This window comes from Vicia villosa, linkage group LG4 (genome assembly GCF_029867415.1).
Source record: "Vicia villosa cultivar HV-30 ecotype Madison, WI linkage group LG4, Vvil1.0, whole genome shotgun sequence".
Classification (NCBI taxonomy): Eukaryota; Viridiplantae; Streptophyta; class Magnoliopsida; order Fabales; family Fabaceae; genus Vicia; species Vicia villosa.
This window is the reverse complement of record NC_081183.1, coordinates 107,853,246-107,871,039: the sequence shown is the minus strand read 5'-3', so window position 1 is coordinate 107,871,039 and position 17,794 is coordinate 107,853,246. Positions and strand designations below refer to the sequence as shown.

Genomic DNA, 17,794 nt, shown 5'->3' with positions numbered 1-17,794 from the left:
AAGGTTATGGCCCAAAGGTTTGTTTTTGTTTTCAGGTCTTCTTATACGAAAAAAGGTTATGGGCCAAAAGTGGGGGTGAGAAGAGTGTTTCAGCCCAATGGATTTTTGTAGTAACAGATTTTTATTATTACGATTTAAAGTAAAAAGAGAAACTAAAAAAAGAAAATTGATTAAAACGGTGCGTTTTGGTTTTAGGGCCAAATTTGTGACTACCAGACTTCTCAGACTCAATCCTTTCTTGCTCTTCTCTCTCGAACAAAACCTCCCTCACCGGGAATCGCTCCGCCGTGCCGGAGGCGGCGGAGCTTGACCAAATCTGGAAATTATGACCTCGCTACAAACCTCTCTTCATCCTCTGTCAGAATCCCGCATCAATTTCGCCTGAAAGAGGCTCCCTCCTCCCAAATCGAGAGAGGGATTACGAACCCTAGATCTAACAATAAACCAAATTAGACGATAACAACCGCGAATCATGAAGCGAGGCCATGGGGGAAGAATTCAGGGGACACTGATATTCGTTATAACATCAAACAATAGCGTAAAGAGATGAAGAAAGTTGGAGGAATTCGCGTTTACCTACCGGAGTCAGTCCGGCGCTCCTTCGACGACGTCGACTTGGCGAAATAAACGCAAGGATATACTTCAATCTCAGGTAACCTCCTTTGTTCCCTTCTTGCGTATTGTTCCTCTTTCTTCTTCTTCTTTTACTTCTTCCTTTTTGCGATTTTCTGTGATTCTTCTGTTGAGTGCGTTGTTGCTGTGAGGCGTGAGAGCGGGGAGGATAAGGATTAATGGAGGCTAAGCTCAAGCTCAATCGGAGCTCCGACTGTGGAGCTCCAATGGCCTCTCGATGCTGAGCGTGTGGTGAGGATTGAGTTATCTGAGAGAGAAGTTCAGAGAGAGAGAGAGAGAGAGAGAGAGAGAGTGATGAAGTGGTGAATGTGAATTGATGATGGGGAATTGAGAGGAAGACGAAGGAGATGAATCTGGTTGAGAGAGAACGAAGATGATGATAGGTTAGAGGTGAGAGTGATGATGAGTGAAGGTTGAGAAATGGTGATTATGGCGTGAATCTTTGAATTGTGGAGGGAAGGGTGGTTATATAGGCTGAGGGGATGAAGTGTGAGCCTTATGATTAGCTCGGTTCTGTTATGAAATGAACGGTGAGGATTGAACGGTTTTGAAGTTAGTTGAGAATGAGTCGGTTAGTTCACTCACTGAGTTAGTTTGTTAGAAAGCTGACTCAGTTAGTTATGTTGGTTTGGATCCAGTTATTGATTCGTTTACAGTCTGTTAAAAGGCGGTTATGAAACTGTTATAGAGAGTTGGGAAGTGAAACTGTTAGGTTAGTTATTTGCTGAGCTGGCTTGGTTAGTTGAGTTTGGTTTTCTGTTAGAGGTAGTTGGAGTTCAGTTTTGATAGTTAGTTAGGTACAAAGTTTAGGTAGTTAGATATTGGTTTTGCTTAATACTAGGTTGTTGGGATCTGTTAGAATACTGTTGGAGGTTTGAATGTATGCAGTGTGACTGATTTTGGTTAAAGTATATGGTTAGTAGGATTTGGATGCAGGGACTATTTAGAAAAGGTGTATATTGAATGGTTAGTGGTTCTGGTTATGGTTCTTGTAAATGGTTTCTATTTGGAATAAGAAATGTATGAGGTTAACATGCGTATGACAGCAGGTTTGAATGGTTTTGAATTTGTACAGGGGCTGAATTTGATGATTTGCTGCTGAACTTTGCGAATCGACTTGCTTTGAGGTCTGAAGATGGATGTTGGCTCTGTTTGTGCAGCACTGTTTTTGTTCATCCTTTTGCTGATAATTTTGTTTGTTTTTAATTAACTTGCAGCAGATATTTGTGAGGATGGGCAGAAGATGATGGATGAAGGCTTGAAGGAATAAACTCATAGTGAAGTTTAGTGTTGGGGACACCAATGGATTGAATTTGTTTTTTTTGTAATAAAATTGTAACGGTGACACATTATGAATGTAATATGATTTGAAATGTAATGATCTTTTCTGATTTGTAACAAGATCATGATGGAAGCTCAAAGCAACATGGAATAACAAGAACAATCATGGAGAATGGAATGTAAACATGAAGGAATTTGGACTATTTCTGGTGTAAATTTGTAATGAACAGTTGGGTTTTTCTTGTGTATGAAGTATGAAGAAGCAACAAGGATCAAGCATGGAATTGAATGGAGAAGCTTTAAAGGCAAAATGTTGAAGCTTTTAGGAATAGGTCCTTTTTCTTTTGTAATTCAGTTTGTTGTAGAGTTTTCTATGTAACGGCATGGATGTATCGAATCTGTATTAAACACGGACATGGGGAAATGGGTGAATATTCTAATGAAGTTCTTTTCTTTCACATGAATGTAACTCTTATTCTCTTCCTTTCCACCTTTTTTGTAATAGCTTCTAGTAATGTATGAATTGAATGGCCGTTTGTCTTTGCCATGTGTGTTTACCCTTTTGTGCAGTCTCTTTATGATCCAGGTAGTCAAACTAAATGCATTGTAACCTTGAACAAAAGGAATCTTCTAAACATGCTCACGCTTTTGGCAAGTCAAACCATACCCTTGACTTAATGATCACAAACAGAATATCCTGAGGAGTCCTTTGGACGAAGACAATACTTGAAGCATAGGAGAGCAATTAACATGAAATCTCGTGATCCTCAGTGAAATTAACAAATTCAGACACCATGTATAAGAAACCATAGTCCTCTTGCCCTTGACGAATCTCCATAGGGGAAAACCTTGTAGCTTTAGGAGAATGAAGTCCACAATGAACGACCATATAAAAACCCTAGCTTTCAAGATCCTTGATCCAGTGTGCAGTTATTGGTTAATGAATGCATGAGTCGTGTTAATGTCCTAATGGAGAGTATGCAGATGAAATGCAAAGCCTAAGCCAGTTAGAAATTAAAGGGTAGGACAAATTTGGGGTATGACAAACATTTATAAGATTGATCTTTCAAATCTTCGAAACCAACAGGTTACTTGCCATCTGTTTGTTAACGAAGAGCAGTGGGTCTGGCACAGAAGATTGGGTCATGTTAGTATGAGAAAGATTTCTCAGATTAACAAACTCGAGAAAGATTTCTCAAATTAACAAACTCAATCTAGTCAGAGGAATCCCCAATCTGAAATATAAATCAGATACTCTTTGTGAAGCATGTCAGAAAGGAGAGTTTTCAAAACCTGCGTTTAAGTCTAGAAATGTTGTTTCTTCATCTAGGCCTTTAGAACTTCTGCACATTGATCTGTTTGGCCCAGTCCAAACAGCATCAATCAGAGGCAAGAAATATGGATTGGTCATTGTAGATGACTACAGCAGATGAACATGGGTAAAGCTCTTATAACACAAGGACGAGTCACATTCTGTGTTATTTGACTTCTATAATCAGATTCAATCTGAAAAGGAATGTAAAATCATAAAAGTCAGAAGTGATCATGATGGTGAAATTAAGAACAGATTCTTTGAAATTTATTTCAAAGAAAATGGTATTGCCCATGATTTCTCTTGTCCTAGAACTCCACAAAAAAATGGAGTTGTAGAACGAAAGAATAGGACTCTCCAAGAAATGGCCAGAACCATGATCAATGAGACTAATATGTCTAAGCATTTTTGGGCAGAAGTAATTAACACAACATGTTATATTCAGAATAGAATCTCCATTAGGCCTATTCTCAATAAGACTCCTTATGAATTGTGGAAGAACAGAAAACCCAACATTTCATATTTCCATCCTTTTGGATGTGTTTGTTATATTCTGAATACTAAGGATCATGTGAACAAGTTTTATTCCAAAGCTCATAAGTGTTTCCTTCTTGGATATTCTAAACGCTCCAAGGGCTGAAGGATAGAAAAACACTTAGAAAGGGGGGGTTTGAATAAGTGTAGTCTAAAAACTTGAACGATAAAAACAATTTGCACAATTATTTTTATCCTGGTTTGTTGTTAACTAAACTACTCCAGTCCACCCCACGGAGTGATTTACCTCGCCTGAGGACTTAATCCACTAATCTCAACAGATTACAATGGTTTTCCACTTAGCCCACGACTAAGTCTTCTAGAGTATCCTGATCACAACCTGATCACTCTAGGAACAAATGCTTAGACACAAGCTAAGAATTTCTTAGAGTATCCTGACCACCACGTGATCACTCTAATTACAACTGCTTAGACACAAGCTAAGACTTCCTAGAGTATCCTGATCAACACTTGATCACTCTAGTTACTTACAAATTAATGTAATCAAATAAGAGTTTTACAATGCTTCTTAAAAGTTATAATCACAACAGTGATATTTCTCTTAAAGTTTAAGCTTAATCTCACTAATATATTACAACAGCAATGTAGTGAGCTTTGATGAAGATAAAGTTTCTGAGCTTTGAGTTGAACAGCGTTTCAGCAAGTTAATTATCAGCAAATCGTCAGCCTTGCTTCTCATCAAAACTTCATACTTATAGGCACTTGAGAAGATGACCATTGGGAGCATTTAATGCTTTGCGTATTTCGTACAGCATTGCATTTAATGTTTCACGCTTTTGTCAACTACCTCGATCCTTGTTCACGCTGTGTCTACTGACGTTGCCTTTAATAGTTTCTAACGTTCCTTTTGTCAGTCAGCGTAGCCTGCCATCTTGTACTTGCTTCTGATCTGATGTTTGTGTTTACATTGTTTGAATATCATCAGAGTCAAACAGCTTGGTGAAGAGCATCTTCTTGTCTTCTGACCTTGAAGTGCTTCTGAGCGTGATACCATGAGGACTTCAGTGCTTCTGCTTCTGAACTCAAGTTCTTCTGATGCTTCCATAGACCCATGTTCTGATTCTGCCTTGACCATCTTCTGATGTCTTGCCAGACCATGTTCTGATGTTGCATGCTGAACCTTCTGAGTCAAAGCTTCTGAGCGCTGATTTGTGCATACTCTTTATATATTTCCTGAAAGGGAAATTGCAATGTATTAGAGTACCACATTATCTCACACAAAATTCATATCCTTGTTATCATCAATGCTAAGAATATTGATCAGAACAAATCTTGTTCTAACAATCTCCCGCTTTTTGATGATGACAAAAACATATATAAATGATATGAATTTGCGATCAGAAAGAGCAGACGGCTAAAGACAATTACACAGCTATAGCATAAGCATGTGAATATGTCTCCCCCTGAGATTAACAATCCCCCCCTGAGATGAATAATCTCCCCCTGAAATTAATACTAGAAGAATTTTATAAATAAAAGACTTCCCTGAGTATTTCAGTAGAGACGTTCACATGTGCTTGATCTTTAGAACATTCATGACTTCTGATTTCTGCTTCCATAGGACAGCTTCAGAACTTTGAATTTCTTTGATCTTAAGAACATTCACAGCTTCTGACTTCTGCTTCCATCGGACAGCTTCAGAACTTGAATTTCTTTGATCTTCAGAACATTCACAGCTTCTGACTTCTGCTTCCATTAGGACAGCTTCAGAGCTTGAATTTCTTCTTACATCACTTCATGCTAGATTGTATCAGAACATTGTTGAATGTACCAGAGCATCATCAGAGCATCTCTACATCCTGAAATGTTACAGAACAAGACTAAACGACAAAAGTCAGCATGAAAGAGTCAGAACATAGAGTATGTTTCAGAGTACATAAAATGTGTCAGAGCCACATAATATGTATCAGAACACATAGACATAATGTTTCAGAGCATATTTTATAATCAGAATATCTGAACATTTTTCCTTCTTGCTTCTTGCTTCTGATTCTGAAGCTTCATAGCACTCAGCTTGCTTCATGAATCCAAGAGCTTGATTCTCTATAGAATTGCTTTTCCTCATCTTGTTGCTTCTTATGTTGATCTTTTAAAGATTTTCTTCAATTCTTGCAACAACACAACTTAAAGCATAGAACTTTGCAAGTTCTGTTAGTTAAGCAACTGATTAAATCAAATCATTTATCACATATTTCTCCCCCTTTTTGTCATAACATCAAAAACATAAAAGATTCAGATAAAAAACAAAAAGAAACACACAGAAGAAAAAAAAAATTTCATTGAAGTTCAAGCAGACAAGTACAGAAGTACACGAAGATAAGGAAGAGAAGATGCACAAAACAGATGCAGCAAATAAAAACAAAAACAACTAAGACTCAATCTGAGATGACCCTAGCTTTAATAAGATCTTGGCCAGCATCTCTTGAACCCCATTGTTGTGCTCATTCTGCTTCTCTATGAAATCTCTAAACTCAGCATTGACTGAGCTTTGCTCATCCTGGTTCTTCTGAAGAACTTCCAGAGTCCTTGCAAGACGGGAAGGTTCAACAGAAGAAGCTTCACAGCTTCTATCCAAAGGGATGGCATTGTGATCTGTAGCTTCCATTGAGAGATCATTTGCACGGATTTCCTCAACAGGAACTGATTCAGCAACATGATCTTCTACATCTGCTTCTTGCATTGAAGCATCTCCATATTCTGCGGCTGGAATCTCAGAATCTCCATTCTCAAGTTCCTGAAGAATGGCAGCTAGATTCCTGGGGGCAGAAGGACCTTCAACTTCTGGTGGGTCAACAACTTCTAGAATGAGCAAGCTTGGGTCTTTCTTAGAAGGGTTTTCCCTCAAAAAGTCAAAGAGAGTCTTGAAATCATCGATCAGAACAGGATATTGAGGTCTCCATACCACAATTTCTCTGCAAGGATTAGCTTCCAACGCAGCAGCCAGTCTTGCTACTTCCAATTCATCCACAAAGGGCTTCTCCTCAGCAGCAACACAATTTATGAGAGGATGGTAGTACATACCGTTAACACCCTCCAGCAGATAACCAGGGTAACCAGGGGCAGCAGCCACTAGTCTCTTCTGTACTCCCATTGCTTCTACTTGAAAATCCTTGCGAAAGCTTCTCCAGAGGCTTCTTGTAGAAACATCATCCAGACCATTTAGGAAGGCATCCTTCAGAAGGTCTAGACTGCTAATCACCTCATGTCTGAATAATTCCAGGTAGGTATAGGGTTCAGGTTCAGGAGGATTGAAGGTAAATTTGTAGTCAGGGTAGAGAAGACAGTAGGGTTTGGATTTTCTGGTAGGTAAGGGATGGGATAAAGAAGGTGGAGGTGCGATGGATGAGGAAGAAGGGACATCTGAGGGAATGATTGATGTGGATGGAGTATCAGAGAGTATAGGTTCAGAAGAGGATGGAGTATTTATGAAGGGGATTGGTGAGAAAGATTTATCAGAAGGAGTTGGGGGAAGAATGCTCAGAGGTGTTGGGTTTAGAAAGGGAGTGGAAAGAGATGATGGAGAAGGATTTGGTATAGTGAAGTTTACTTTTGGTTCAGGAGGAGGTGAAAGGGGAGAAGGTTTAGGGACAGAAGGAGGTGGAGTAAAAACCTGCCTGGAGGCGTATTCAGAAGAAGCACATGAAGATCTGGTTTTGTGAAAAGAGTCTTTGATCCTTTTCTCCTTGCGTTCAGAAGATGCCACCTTGTCAGGATCATAGGTGACCCTCAACTTCTTGGCTTTCTCAGCCTCATCTTCTCGGGCCTTTCTTTTTAGTCTTGCCTGTTGTTCCATCTTATCCTTCTTCAGAAGATCAGCTTTGGACGGAAGTACTCTGCCACGGATCCAAGCAGGATCAACATCTGATTGCTTCCTAACACAATCTTCCAGGTAAAGCTTGACAGCCTGATGAAGTTCTTTATGAAACAAAGAGACAAATCCTTCAACAACAACACTTATTGACAGAATGTCAGGAAAGCTTGTGCACACAAAAGGAACATTCTTAATGAGTTCCAGTCTGAACAAATCAACACCATTGAAGATGGAACCTTGAACTACTCCAAGAAAATGAGACGCATTGAGTTTTCTGATGGAGTCCAGCACTTTGCTTTCAATCAGAAGTCTGAAATCATTCTTTCGAAAGGAATAGTCTTTCTTGGAATATGAGGGTACTTCTCCCTTTCATCTTCTCTTGACTCAAAAATAGAAGTCTTCAGATTCTCAAACAAAATATGAGAGATGTTGATCTTTGTCTTTCTGCCAATGCAGAAAAGAGTATACTTGTGAGCCGGACTGATGTAGGAGGAGGAGAGCATCCTCTTTCTATGGTGAAGAGAACCCAGAATAATCTCAGCCCATACTTTATAAAATGGCCTTAAGGGGCCCGTGTTATGAGAATCAATTCCAAAGGCCAGAGAGATTTGTTGTTCAACTTGAGTCCAGTCAACTGTTGCATGTTGAAGACCAGACCAACCTTTTTCATCATTCAGATTATACAGCTTCCTGATGAGCTTTTCAGTGATAACCACTTCATGCCCTAGCACGAATGAAATGATGGCAGTTGGGGTAATCGTTGCATGTACCCAGAAATCCTTCACAAGTTCAGGATAAATTGGTCCAACCAATCTATCAAGGTATTTAGACCATCCTTGCTCAAAGATTCTTACATCACACTTAAAGCCATTTACTTTTAGGTTGTTGATGTCTACTGCAGATTCACTTAGAACTTCCAATTCTTCCGTGGGAATTAAGCATGTTTTCAATGGAGCATACTGATATTTGCGTAGCAGAATCTGTGAAGAGGTGAGTCTTTCTGCTGGGTTTGATGAACTTGAAGATGAGTTCATGATGATTATGCTTTGAGATCAAATCAGAAACTAGGGTTTGAAAACAGATGCAACGAAAGAGATGTGCAAAAGAGAGAGAGAAAAGAAATGAATATGAAGCGGATTATTTAAACAATTTGAAAAGAAAAAAAGATAAAAGAAACTGTTTTAAAAAAAATTGATTAAAAAAAATCATTATGTATTAAATGAGAAATGACGTTAAGAGAGAGAACGTGGTAAATGAAATGATTTAACACAATTACCTAGGTCGGCGTCTTTTCAACTGCACGCTTTGTACTAACCGTACATACATGTGTTCATCCTCAGAAAACAGATGACAGCTGTATTTTTCTGAAGGGACTTTACGCCTACTGATTCTGATCACTGCTTCGGGTTGTCATTCTTTAGAAATGATCTTGTTTTGATAGGATCATCTTTCTTCCTAAGGATCACATCTTCTGAATGAGCTGAAGCAAGTCTAGGTGATCTTCTGACTGTTGGTTCTTCAGAAATCCTGAGATTCTCTAAAGATGCAGCAACTTGATCTTCTGATCCATTGCTTCTGAGACTTTCAGCTTCTGCAGCTTTGCTTCTTGGTTCTACAGCTTCTGATATATCAATATCTATATCTGCAAAATTCTCAAGCTGCTTTGGTTTTTCAAGACCAAGCTTATCATCAAACCTGATATTGATTGATTCTTCTACAATCAATGTTTCAGTATTGTATACTCTGTAGCCTTTAGAGCGTTCAGAATATCCAAGAAGGAAACACTTTTGTGCTTTAGAATCAAACTTACCAAGTGTGGTGTCGTTTTCTTTTACCTCCCCGTTTCACTTGGGAGGACGGCACGCTAAACCCTTCACGCAAAATTTGGAAGGAGAATGCGCCCGTGGTGGGATGAATTTTATTTCAGTTCTTCCTACGATATCACATGAACTTTCTTATTTGTCCTACGAGTAGGAAAGGGGAAAAAAGATCTCAACTAAACCCTAGGAGTTTGCTAAGTGTGGGGATTTCACCTAGACTAGAAATTCTGGAGTCCGGGAGGTCGGTTATACATAGGGAAGTGTTTAAACACCCTACATATCTGTAGTACTCTACAGGAACCTTCTCTGTGTCATTGTGATTGTGTTTATTGCTAATGATTGGGAAAGTTTCTCCTTTGTGTTAGGAGAAGGAATTGAATTGATTAAAAAAAAGACAGACAGACAAACAAACTGACTATTTTTGGTATTTTATTAGCTCGCTGAGATTCCTTGTGAACCTCATGCCTACATATCCCTAGTGGAAGTCAGAGCTTAATGTAGTTCGGGGAACTAACTAGGGAAATTAATTGTTCTTGGTGCCTTGTTTGAAGCTCAAGGTTGAAGCTTGGAATTAAATCTCTGTTTACAGTAAAGAGACATGAAATAATCTCTACAGAGAGGTATTTGTACTATTCTACCACAAACATTTAAAGGAGTGACAGAATAACTGAATTCATTTCATTCGAGAGGGGGACCTTACTTGTGTATGTGCAAGTATACCAGTCAAATGCCTCTTAAATGAAAGAAAGATGCTCATCCAAATTAGGGAAAGTTACCACATGTCTGGGTTTTACTGCCAGCTCATGCCTTTCAAAATCCTAAATGGGAGACTTGATTAAAATTGAAATTGAAATGTTTGTTTGTTTGAATGTGGTAGAGTAGTAAAAATATCTCTCTATAGAGATAAGCTATGTCTATCTACTGTATAAAAGATTTGACTTTAGCTGGCTTGTATGAGGCCCAAGCTTGAGGCTTTTTTGATTGATTAATTAATATTATTGACTCTGGGAGATGACTCCACTGGGGATTAATTACAGGGTATTTTTGTGTTCTGTACAAAGCCCAGAATTGAGGCTGACTCTACTTAGGGAGACTCTATTTATGTGCCTTGTACAAAGCCCAAGGTTGTGGCTAACTGTTGAGGATAATTGAATGAATAACTCTATTTTATGTGCCTTGTACAAAGCCCAAGGTTGTGGCTGACTATAGCTAAGGGAAAACATTATTTTCTGCCTTGTACAAAGCCCAAGGTTGTGGCAGACTCTTAAATAAACTGAGTATGGATGACTCTATAGGGAAAAGATCCTAGGTGTTAGGAATCTTTGACACATGAAAATATGGTTTATCTGCCTTGTACAAAGCCCAAGGTTGTGGCTACTGAATGATGAAGAACTCACTGGGGAGACTCTATTATCTGCCTTGTACAATGCCCAAGGTTGAGGCTGACTCTTGACAGGGGAGTTTTATTGTTTGGTGTCTTGTATGAAGGCCAAGGTTGAGGCTAACTATTTTTGTTGGTTTTGACTCTACTGAGGAGATTTTATTTATTGAAAGACTGTTTTTCTTTGGAAACTAACCCTTTCCAGGGATTTTGACTCAGCTGGATGAATTATTTGGTAAAAGACTGACTTTATCATATTTTTTGGAGGCTGACCCTTTCCAGGGGTTTTGACTCTTTTTGGGGAAATTATCTCCTAAGAGAAATGAATCTTTATTTTTTTGACATTTTTATTAATTGACTTTGGAGGCTAACCCTTTCCAGGGGTTTTTATTGAAAATGAAAGAATGTGTGGAAGCTAACCCTTTCCAGGGATTTTGTTAAAATGATGGATTGATTTTAATTGACTTTGGAGGCTAACCCTTTCCAGGGGTTTTATTAAAAAGATGAAAGAATGTGTGGAAGCTAACCCTTTCCAGGGATTTTGTTAAAATGATTGATTTGGGTAGCTCTCCATTAATTATTAAAGGATGAAAGGATTGGCAGAAAGATTATCTAGTGGAGACTTCTTGTTTAAAGCCCAAGATGAAGGCTGACACATGTTGAGGAGAAGTAAACATAGATCCTAGACTCTGCTAAGGAAGATTGATGAAGATAAGGGTGACAGAGACTGTCCATGTCTCTCATTCCAAAAATGTACTCAATGTAGAATTGAGACAAACTTAGCTTGTTTAAAGTCTGGTTTAAATTGGAAGAAACTCACCAGGGTAGGCTAAAAGGTGACTAAAGACCTGTTCCTATGTTTATAAGAAACCTGATGGGTCCTTGTATACAAGCTCAAGAGGAAGCTGGAAATGCTTTTAAGAAGCCTGTGGGTCCTTGTACAAAGCCCAAGAGGAGGCTAATCGAGGGTCCTTGTTATAGCACAAGAGAAAGCTATGTAGTTTTGAACTTATTTTGGCTCTAAGCAAATGGGTAAGAGGTTTCACCGGGAATAATTCCTCTTTGGGTGGATGTGTCCTATATTTTTGGATTCTAAGGTTTTTACCAAGATGTTTCACCGGGAATAATTCATCTTGGGGGTTTGAACTACAGATCTCTAATTAGGAAAGAGCCTTCACCGGGAAGACATTCTCAATCCTAGGCCATATTCCTATAATATGTATAGTTTAACTGTCCTAAGGTTTATACTCAAGCGTAGTTCTAAACTAATATATATGCACAGTTCATATTTGACAGTAATTTAAATAAAGACTGTAAATTGAAAGCTTGTAAAGCCTAACCTGGGTGGAGTGAAGGCCATTGAAGAAGTATGTACAGAGCCTCAACAATATTTTTGTTGTTTTGTTGATAACAGTTGAATAGATATGATAAACAGTTAATGGTTTTTGAAAACAGAAGAAGTGAAGATGGACAAAGGTCACATAGGTATCTGAAGAGTTTCACCGGGAATAATGCCCTTCAAATACCAGAAGAATGTTTTGAAAACAGAAAGAAGATTTTGAAAATACAGTTTTGAAAACAAGCTAAGAAGAGAAGGTTTTTGGGACTTACACTCTATTAGAGGCCCAGTACTTTACAGTACTGGTGTAAAAGCAATTTGAAAAATGATTTGGAATGATACAAGGTTTTGTTGTTTGAAAACCTTAATCATTTGATTTATTCGGAGATTGAAAACAGTTTTGAAAATTGACAAAAGTCAACTTAATTAGGGTAAAATAAAGACTTTTTAACTAATTAAGACCTAAACAATTAGGGTTTTATCATAAAATTATTTACAAAGTGATTAGGTTAAAATAAAGTGATAATATATATATTTAAAGTACTTAAGAAAACACTTAAAAACATACTATTTTAAACCTAATTAAAATTCAAGAAATAAATAATATTTTTATGATTTTTTTGACTATTCACAAAATAGATATATTAAATAATAGGTGTATGAAAAATGAAGTGAAAATGATTTAATTTGATAGGTGAATTAATTGTGTGAAGTTGTGAAGAAATTTAGTGTGAAAAGTGATAAAAAAATGGTTTTGTCACCTAGAGGGGTTGAACTCACGCCCTCCAAGTCATTGGCCAAAACACCCACCATCTGGGCTACGCGCGCAGTTTGTTTAAGATGCACATCCAACTTATTATATTTTCAAACAAGTGGCAAAACATTGAAAAATAAATGAAGCAAAAAGTCTGGGGCGAGGGGGATTCGAACCCCAGACCTTGGGCATGAGGAGACTAAGAGCGCATGTGTGGCCACTGGGGCAAGTTATTCAGTCGTTTATAAAACGCCTATCACTCAAAATAAAATAAACTTTGCCCTGAGATTTCAAAAATGGCGCGCTTCACCATCTTCGTCTTCAACCTCAAGTTCTCCATTTTTGAATTTCTGAACTCACTCGTTTCTCAACTATTTGCAACGATGTAAACATGAAACTTGCTCTAAATTCACTCACGATTTTGAATATGTAACTAACATGGATTAATATTAACTACATCTAACTAATTTACCAGAAATCGTGAAGAACCCTAAAATTTCAAAATCAAATTAAATGACTATACTGAAAGATAAATGAATGATGATAGAGGGTTTTCAATCCTCTGATGATGCTGAACAAGATAGAATCGAGCTATTTCACAAAGAGTGCTTAAATTAGAGAGGTGAGGTTCAGAAACTTACCTCTGAAAATGGAGGTCGTGAGGATGATAGAGAGCACCTGGGCTTGAATGAATGATCTCAATAGCTTCCCTGAGACTCAATGATGCTAACTGGATGCTTATTGGAGCTTGAATCCTCCTGAATTGCTCTGTGGACCTCCCTCGATTTCAGCTTCAAGTGAACATGGAGGTTGTTGAATTTGGAGTTACAGATGAGCTGCAGCCATCTGGTTAGCTTCACTATGACCTGAGGAATGTGTCTGGATGATTGGCTTGCCTCGGAACCTCCTGAATTACTCCATGGACCTCCAACTACAAATGCTCCAAAGTGAGAGCAACAATGGTGTTCCTCCACTTACAGAAGTGATCCAGGTGCTTGGATCACCTCAAATGACCTCCCTTGAGATGTTAGAATGTTCACTTCCCAAAGATGAGCTCTAGTTTGAAGAAATCGATTCTTCTTGCCAAAGAACTTTGAAAAACAATGAACATGAGAAGAGAAAGAGAAAGCAAGGAATATGGTTGCTTTGGTGTGATTTTGAATGAGGAATGCCTCTGTATTTATAGGCAAATGGATGCAGATCAATTGGCTGTGGTGAGCTTGCTTAGTGTAGTGAGTTTGGTTTCTTAGCCATGAAGAAATTCAAAGAATCTCCAAAATGCAATGATGCATTTTCGGGCTAGCTTCCCCTATCCATTGATTCTATCTGATCTTAGGGGACATTTCAGATGCAAAGTGAGCTCTAATTGGTTGATGAGAAGATTCCTTGGGTGATTCATCAATTTGCCATAAATTCACAAAAGTAATCATTACATAATCACATGTTCTTGTTTTTAGAATCTTCTTCAATTCTTATGGCATGGTGAAAATGAATGCATGGCATGGTTTCAGATGTGTTATGGGTCGTGTAGCATCCATAAGAGAGGTTATTTGCACAAAATTTGCAAAGTCCAAAAGTGTTCATGACCTATAATTTTACTTCATGAGGCCAACTTTGAACAAGCATAACTCTTAGCTCAAATTGAATTTGGAGAAGGTTGAACACAATTTGGAAAGCCCTAAACATCTACTTTAAATCATTAGTTTATGTCTTCTTCAGAATCATTTGGGAAATTTGTGAAAAATGAGCCCAAAGTTGGATGAAAACTAGGTTAAAACACTTAGAAAAATTTCTAAGTGTTTATGACCTAAACTTCAAAATTTCCAAAACTTCATAAATGATTGATCTTTTGAAAAAAGTTCCTTTGTAAGATGTTGTTTTATTTTGCAAGATCTACAACTTTCATGTTGGAAGTTTTTTGAGTTGTGTAGGTGAAATTTTGAGTTCTCACCATGCCTTCAAAAACCCTAATTCCCGACTTTTTGCTCCTTGATGAATTTCTTTGAATATCTTTGGTCAAATGACTTTAATATCCATATATTGATGATATTGATCTTTGAAAGTCATTTTTTGACCAAAAACCTTAAAAGTCAAAGGTGATCCCATACAGTTGACTTTTGCCTGACAAAGTGAATTTTTTGGACTTTTGTGTAGAAACAAGATCTTTTCCTCAAATGAATGATGTAAATGGATTATATTGAGGTAGTAGAAATTCTTGAATCATGTCTTGAGTTTTGGATCCATGCCCTGATTAAAAGTCAACTATCTTGGTGAATTAGGTCAAAAACCCTAATTGTCGACCAGAGGACAATGATGAGTGTAGACTTTGAATTGAGGTGTAATGTCCAGTGGATCTTGTCGTAAGAGTTATTTGAATATGATTGATGTCTTTGAATGGTCCCTTAGGGCTTTTTAGGGTTTCCCAAAGGTGATCCCTGATTTTAGTCCTTGATAGGCTCCAAACCCTAGTCTGTTGATCTGAGTAATCCTGTACTTAGATGACTGGGTGTCTTAATCAATCATAGGTGTAATAATGAGGCTTTTGAGTCTTATGATTGTATTAGAGACTAATCCCTCTATTGATTGATCCTTTGCCTGAGTTTTCTTGTCTTTGAACACCCTTGATTGAATGTTAGGCTGTTCTGGATACTTGCTTTGACTTGATGAAAAATCATGAAGATATGTCATCTCAGGGGGGTCAAAAATTAGGGTATGACACCAAGATAATCTTTAGTATTCAGAATAAAACACACACATCCAAAAGGATGAAAATATGAAATGTTGGGCTTTCTGTTCTTCCATAATTCATAAGGAGTCTTATTTAGAATAGGTCTTATAGAGATTCTATTCTGAATATAGCATGCATTGTTTATTGCTTCTGCCCAGAAATGCTTAGCCATATTGGTTTCATTGATCATGGTTCTGGCCATTTCTTGTAGAGTCCTATTCTTTCGCTCTACAACTCCATTTTGTTGTGGAGTTCTAGGGCAAGAGAAATCATGGGCAATACCATTTTCTTTGAAGAACTCCTCAAAGAATCTGTTCTCAAATTCGCCACCATGATCAATTCTGACCTTTATGATCTTGCACTCCTTCTCAGATTGGATCTGAGTGCAGAATTTAAAGAACACTGAATGAGACTCATCCTTGTGTTTCAAGAACTTTACCCATGTCCAGCGGCTATAATCATCTACGATGACTAATCCATATTTCTTCCCTCTGACAGATGCTGTTTTGACTGGGCCAAACAGATCAATGTGCAAGAGTTCTAACGGCCTTGAGGAAGAGACAACATTCTTAGACTTGAATGCAGGTTTGGAGAACTTGCCCTTCTGACATGCTTCACAAAGAGCATCTGATTTGTATTTCAGATTAGGGAGTCCTCTGACCAGATTTAGTTTGTTAATGTGAGAAATCTTTCTCAAACTAGCATGTCCTAATCTTCTGTGCCAGACCCATTGCTCTTCAGAAACAGACATAAGGCAAGTCACCTTCTGCTTCTCAAGATCTGAAAGATCAATCTTATAAATGTTGTTCTTTCTCTTGCCTGTAAATAGGATTGAGCCATCCTTCTGACTTACAGCCTTGCAAGACTTTTGATTGAAGATCATATCATAACCATTGTCACTTAATTGACTTATGGACAATAAGTTATGTGTTAATCCTTCTACAAGAAGTACATTAGTTATGGTAAGAGAGTTACCAAGACTTATGGTTCCAGAGCCAATGATTTTGCCCTTCTGATCTCCTCCAAACTTGACTTCTCCACCTGGTTTAAGCACCAGGTCTTGGAATGTGGACCTTCTTCCCGTCTTGTGTCGCGAGCACCCAGAGTCTAGGTACCATGACATTTTGCTTTTTGTCTTCTTTGCAGCCAAGGATATCTGCAACAGAAATTATCTTCTCGTTAGGTACCCATAATTTCTTGGGTCCTTTCTTGTTAGTTCTCCTCAAGTTCTGATTGAACTTGGGTTTAGCAAAATATTTAACAGGAGGAACAACATGATATTCTTTAGGTTTGTCAGCATAATATTTCTTAGGATGTGTCACATGCTTCTTGGTGTGAACAGTGTTAAACTTCTGTGCATGTGAAGTGAGCCTAATATCATGTGCATGGCCATATTTGAACTGATCATACAATGGCTTGTATGTGATCTTCAGATCATCAACAGGTTCAGATTTATGTGAGGTACCGCCCTCATAGCCAAAACCAAACCTTATGTTTCCAGAAACACCATATATCATAGAAGCAAGATGACTTTTGCCAATACTTCTAGATAAGAACTTTCAGAAGCTCGAGTCATATTCTTTCAGAATATGATTCATGTTAGGAATGGATTTTTCTATTTCAGAAGGAGATCCACTATCTTTGGATAGGTTTAAAACTTTTTCCTTCAGTTCAGAATTTTCCAATTCTAGCTTCTTAGTTTCAAATTCAAACTGCTTCTTCAGCTTTTTGTATTTGATACTAATATGAGCCTTGAGTTCCAGAAGTTCTGTTAGACTGGAAACTAACTCTTCTCTAGATAGTTCAGAAAATACCTCTTCAGAATCTGATTCTAATGTAGATTCTGATCCATCATCTTCTGTAGCCATCAGCGCGAAGTTGGCTTGTTCTCCTTCAGAGTCTGATTCTGATTCTGATTCAGAATCATCCCATGTTGCCATAAGACCTTTCTTCTTATGAAACTTCTTCTTGGGATTCTCCTTCTGAAGTTTTGGACACTCGTTCTTGTAATGTCCAGGCTCATTGCACTCATAGCAGACAGCCTTCTTCTTGTCAGATCTTCTGTCACCAGAAGATTCTCCATGTTCAAATCTCTTTGAACTTCTGAAGCCTCTGAACTTCCTTTGCTTGCTCTTCCAGAGTTGGTTTACCCTTCTGGAGATCATGGACAGTTCATCTTC

General features: G+C 38.0%; 1 long non-coding RNA gene across 2 annotated transcripts; it reads left to right on the top strand.

The window, feature by feature from the left end:
* The first annotated feature begins 208 nt into the window (after window positions 1-208).
* On the top strand, window positions 209-2,439 carry LOC131599452 (uncharacterized). 2 transcript variants are annotated; one of them, XR_009282783.1, is made up of 3 exons: window positions 209-652; window positions 1,709-1,760; window positions 1,854-2,439. It is a non-coding gene; the product is annotated as an uncharacterized LOC131599452 (long non-coding RNA). The 2 variants fall into 2 exon arrangements; XR_009282782.1 differs by having other exon boundaries at window positions 1,851-2,439.
* Window positions 2,440-17,794: the final 15,355 nt, after the last annotated feature.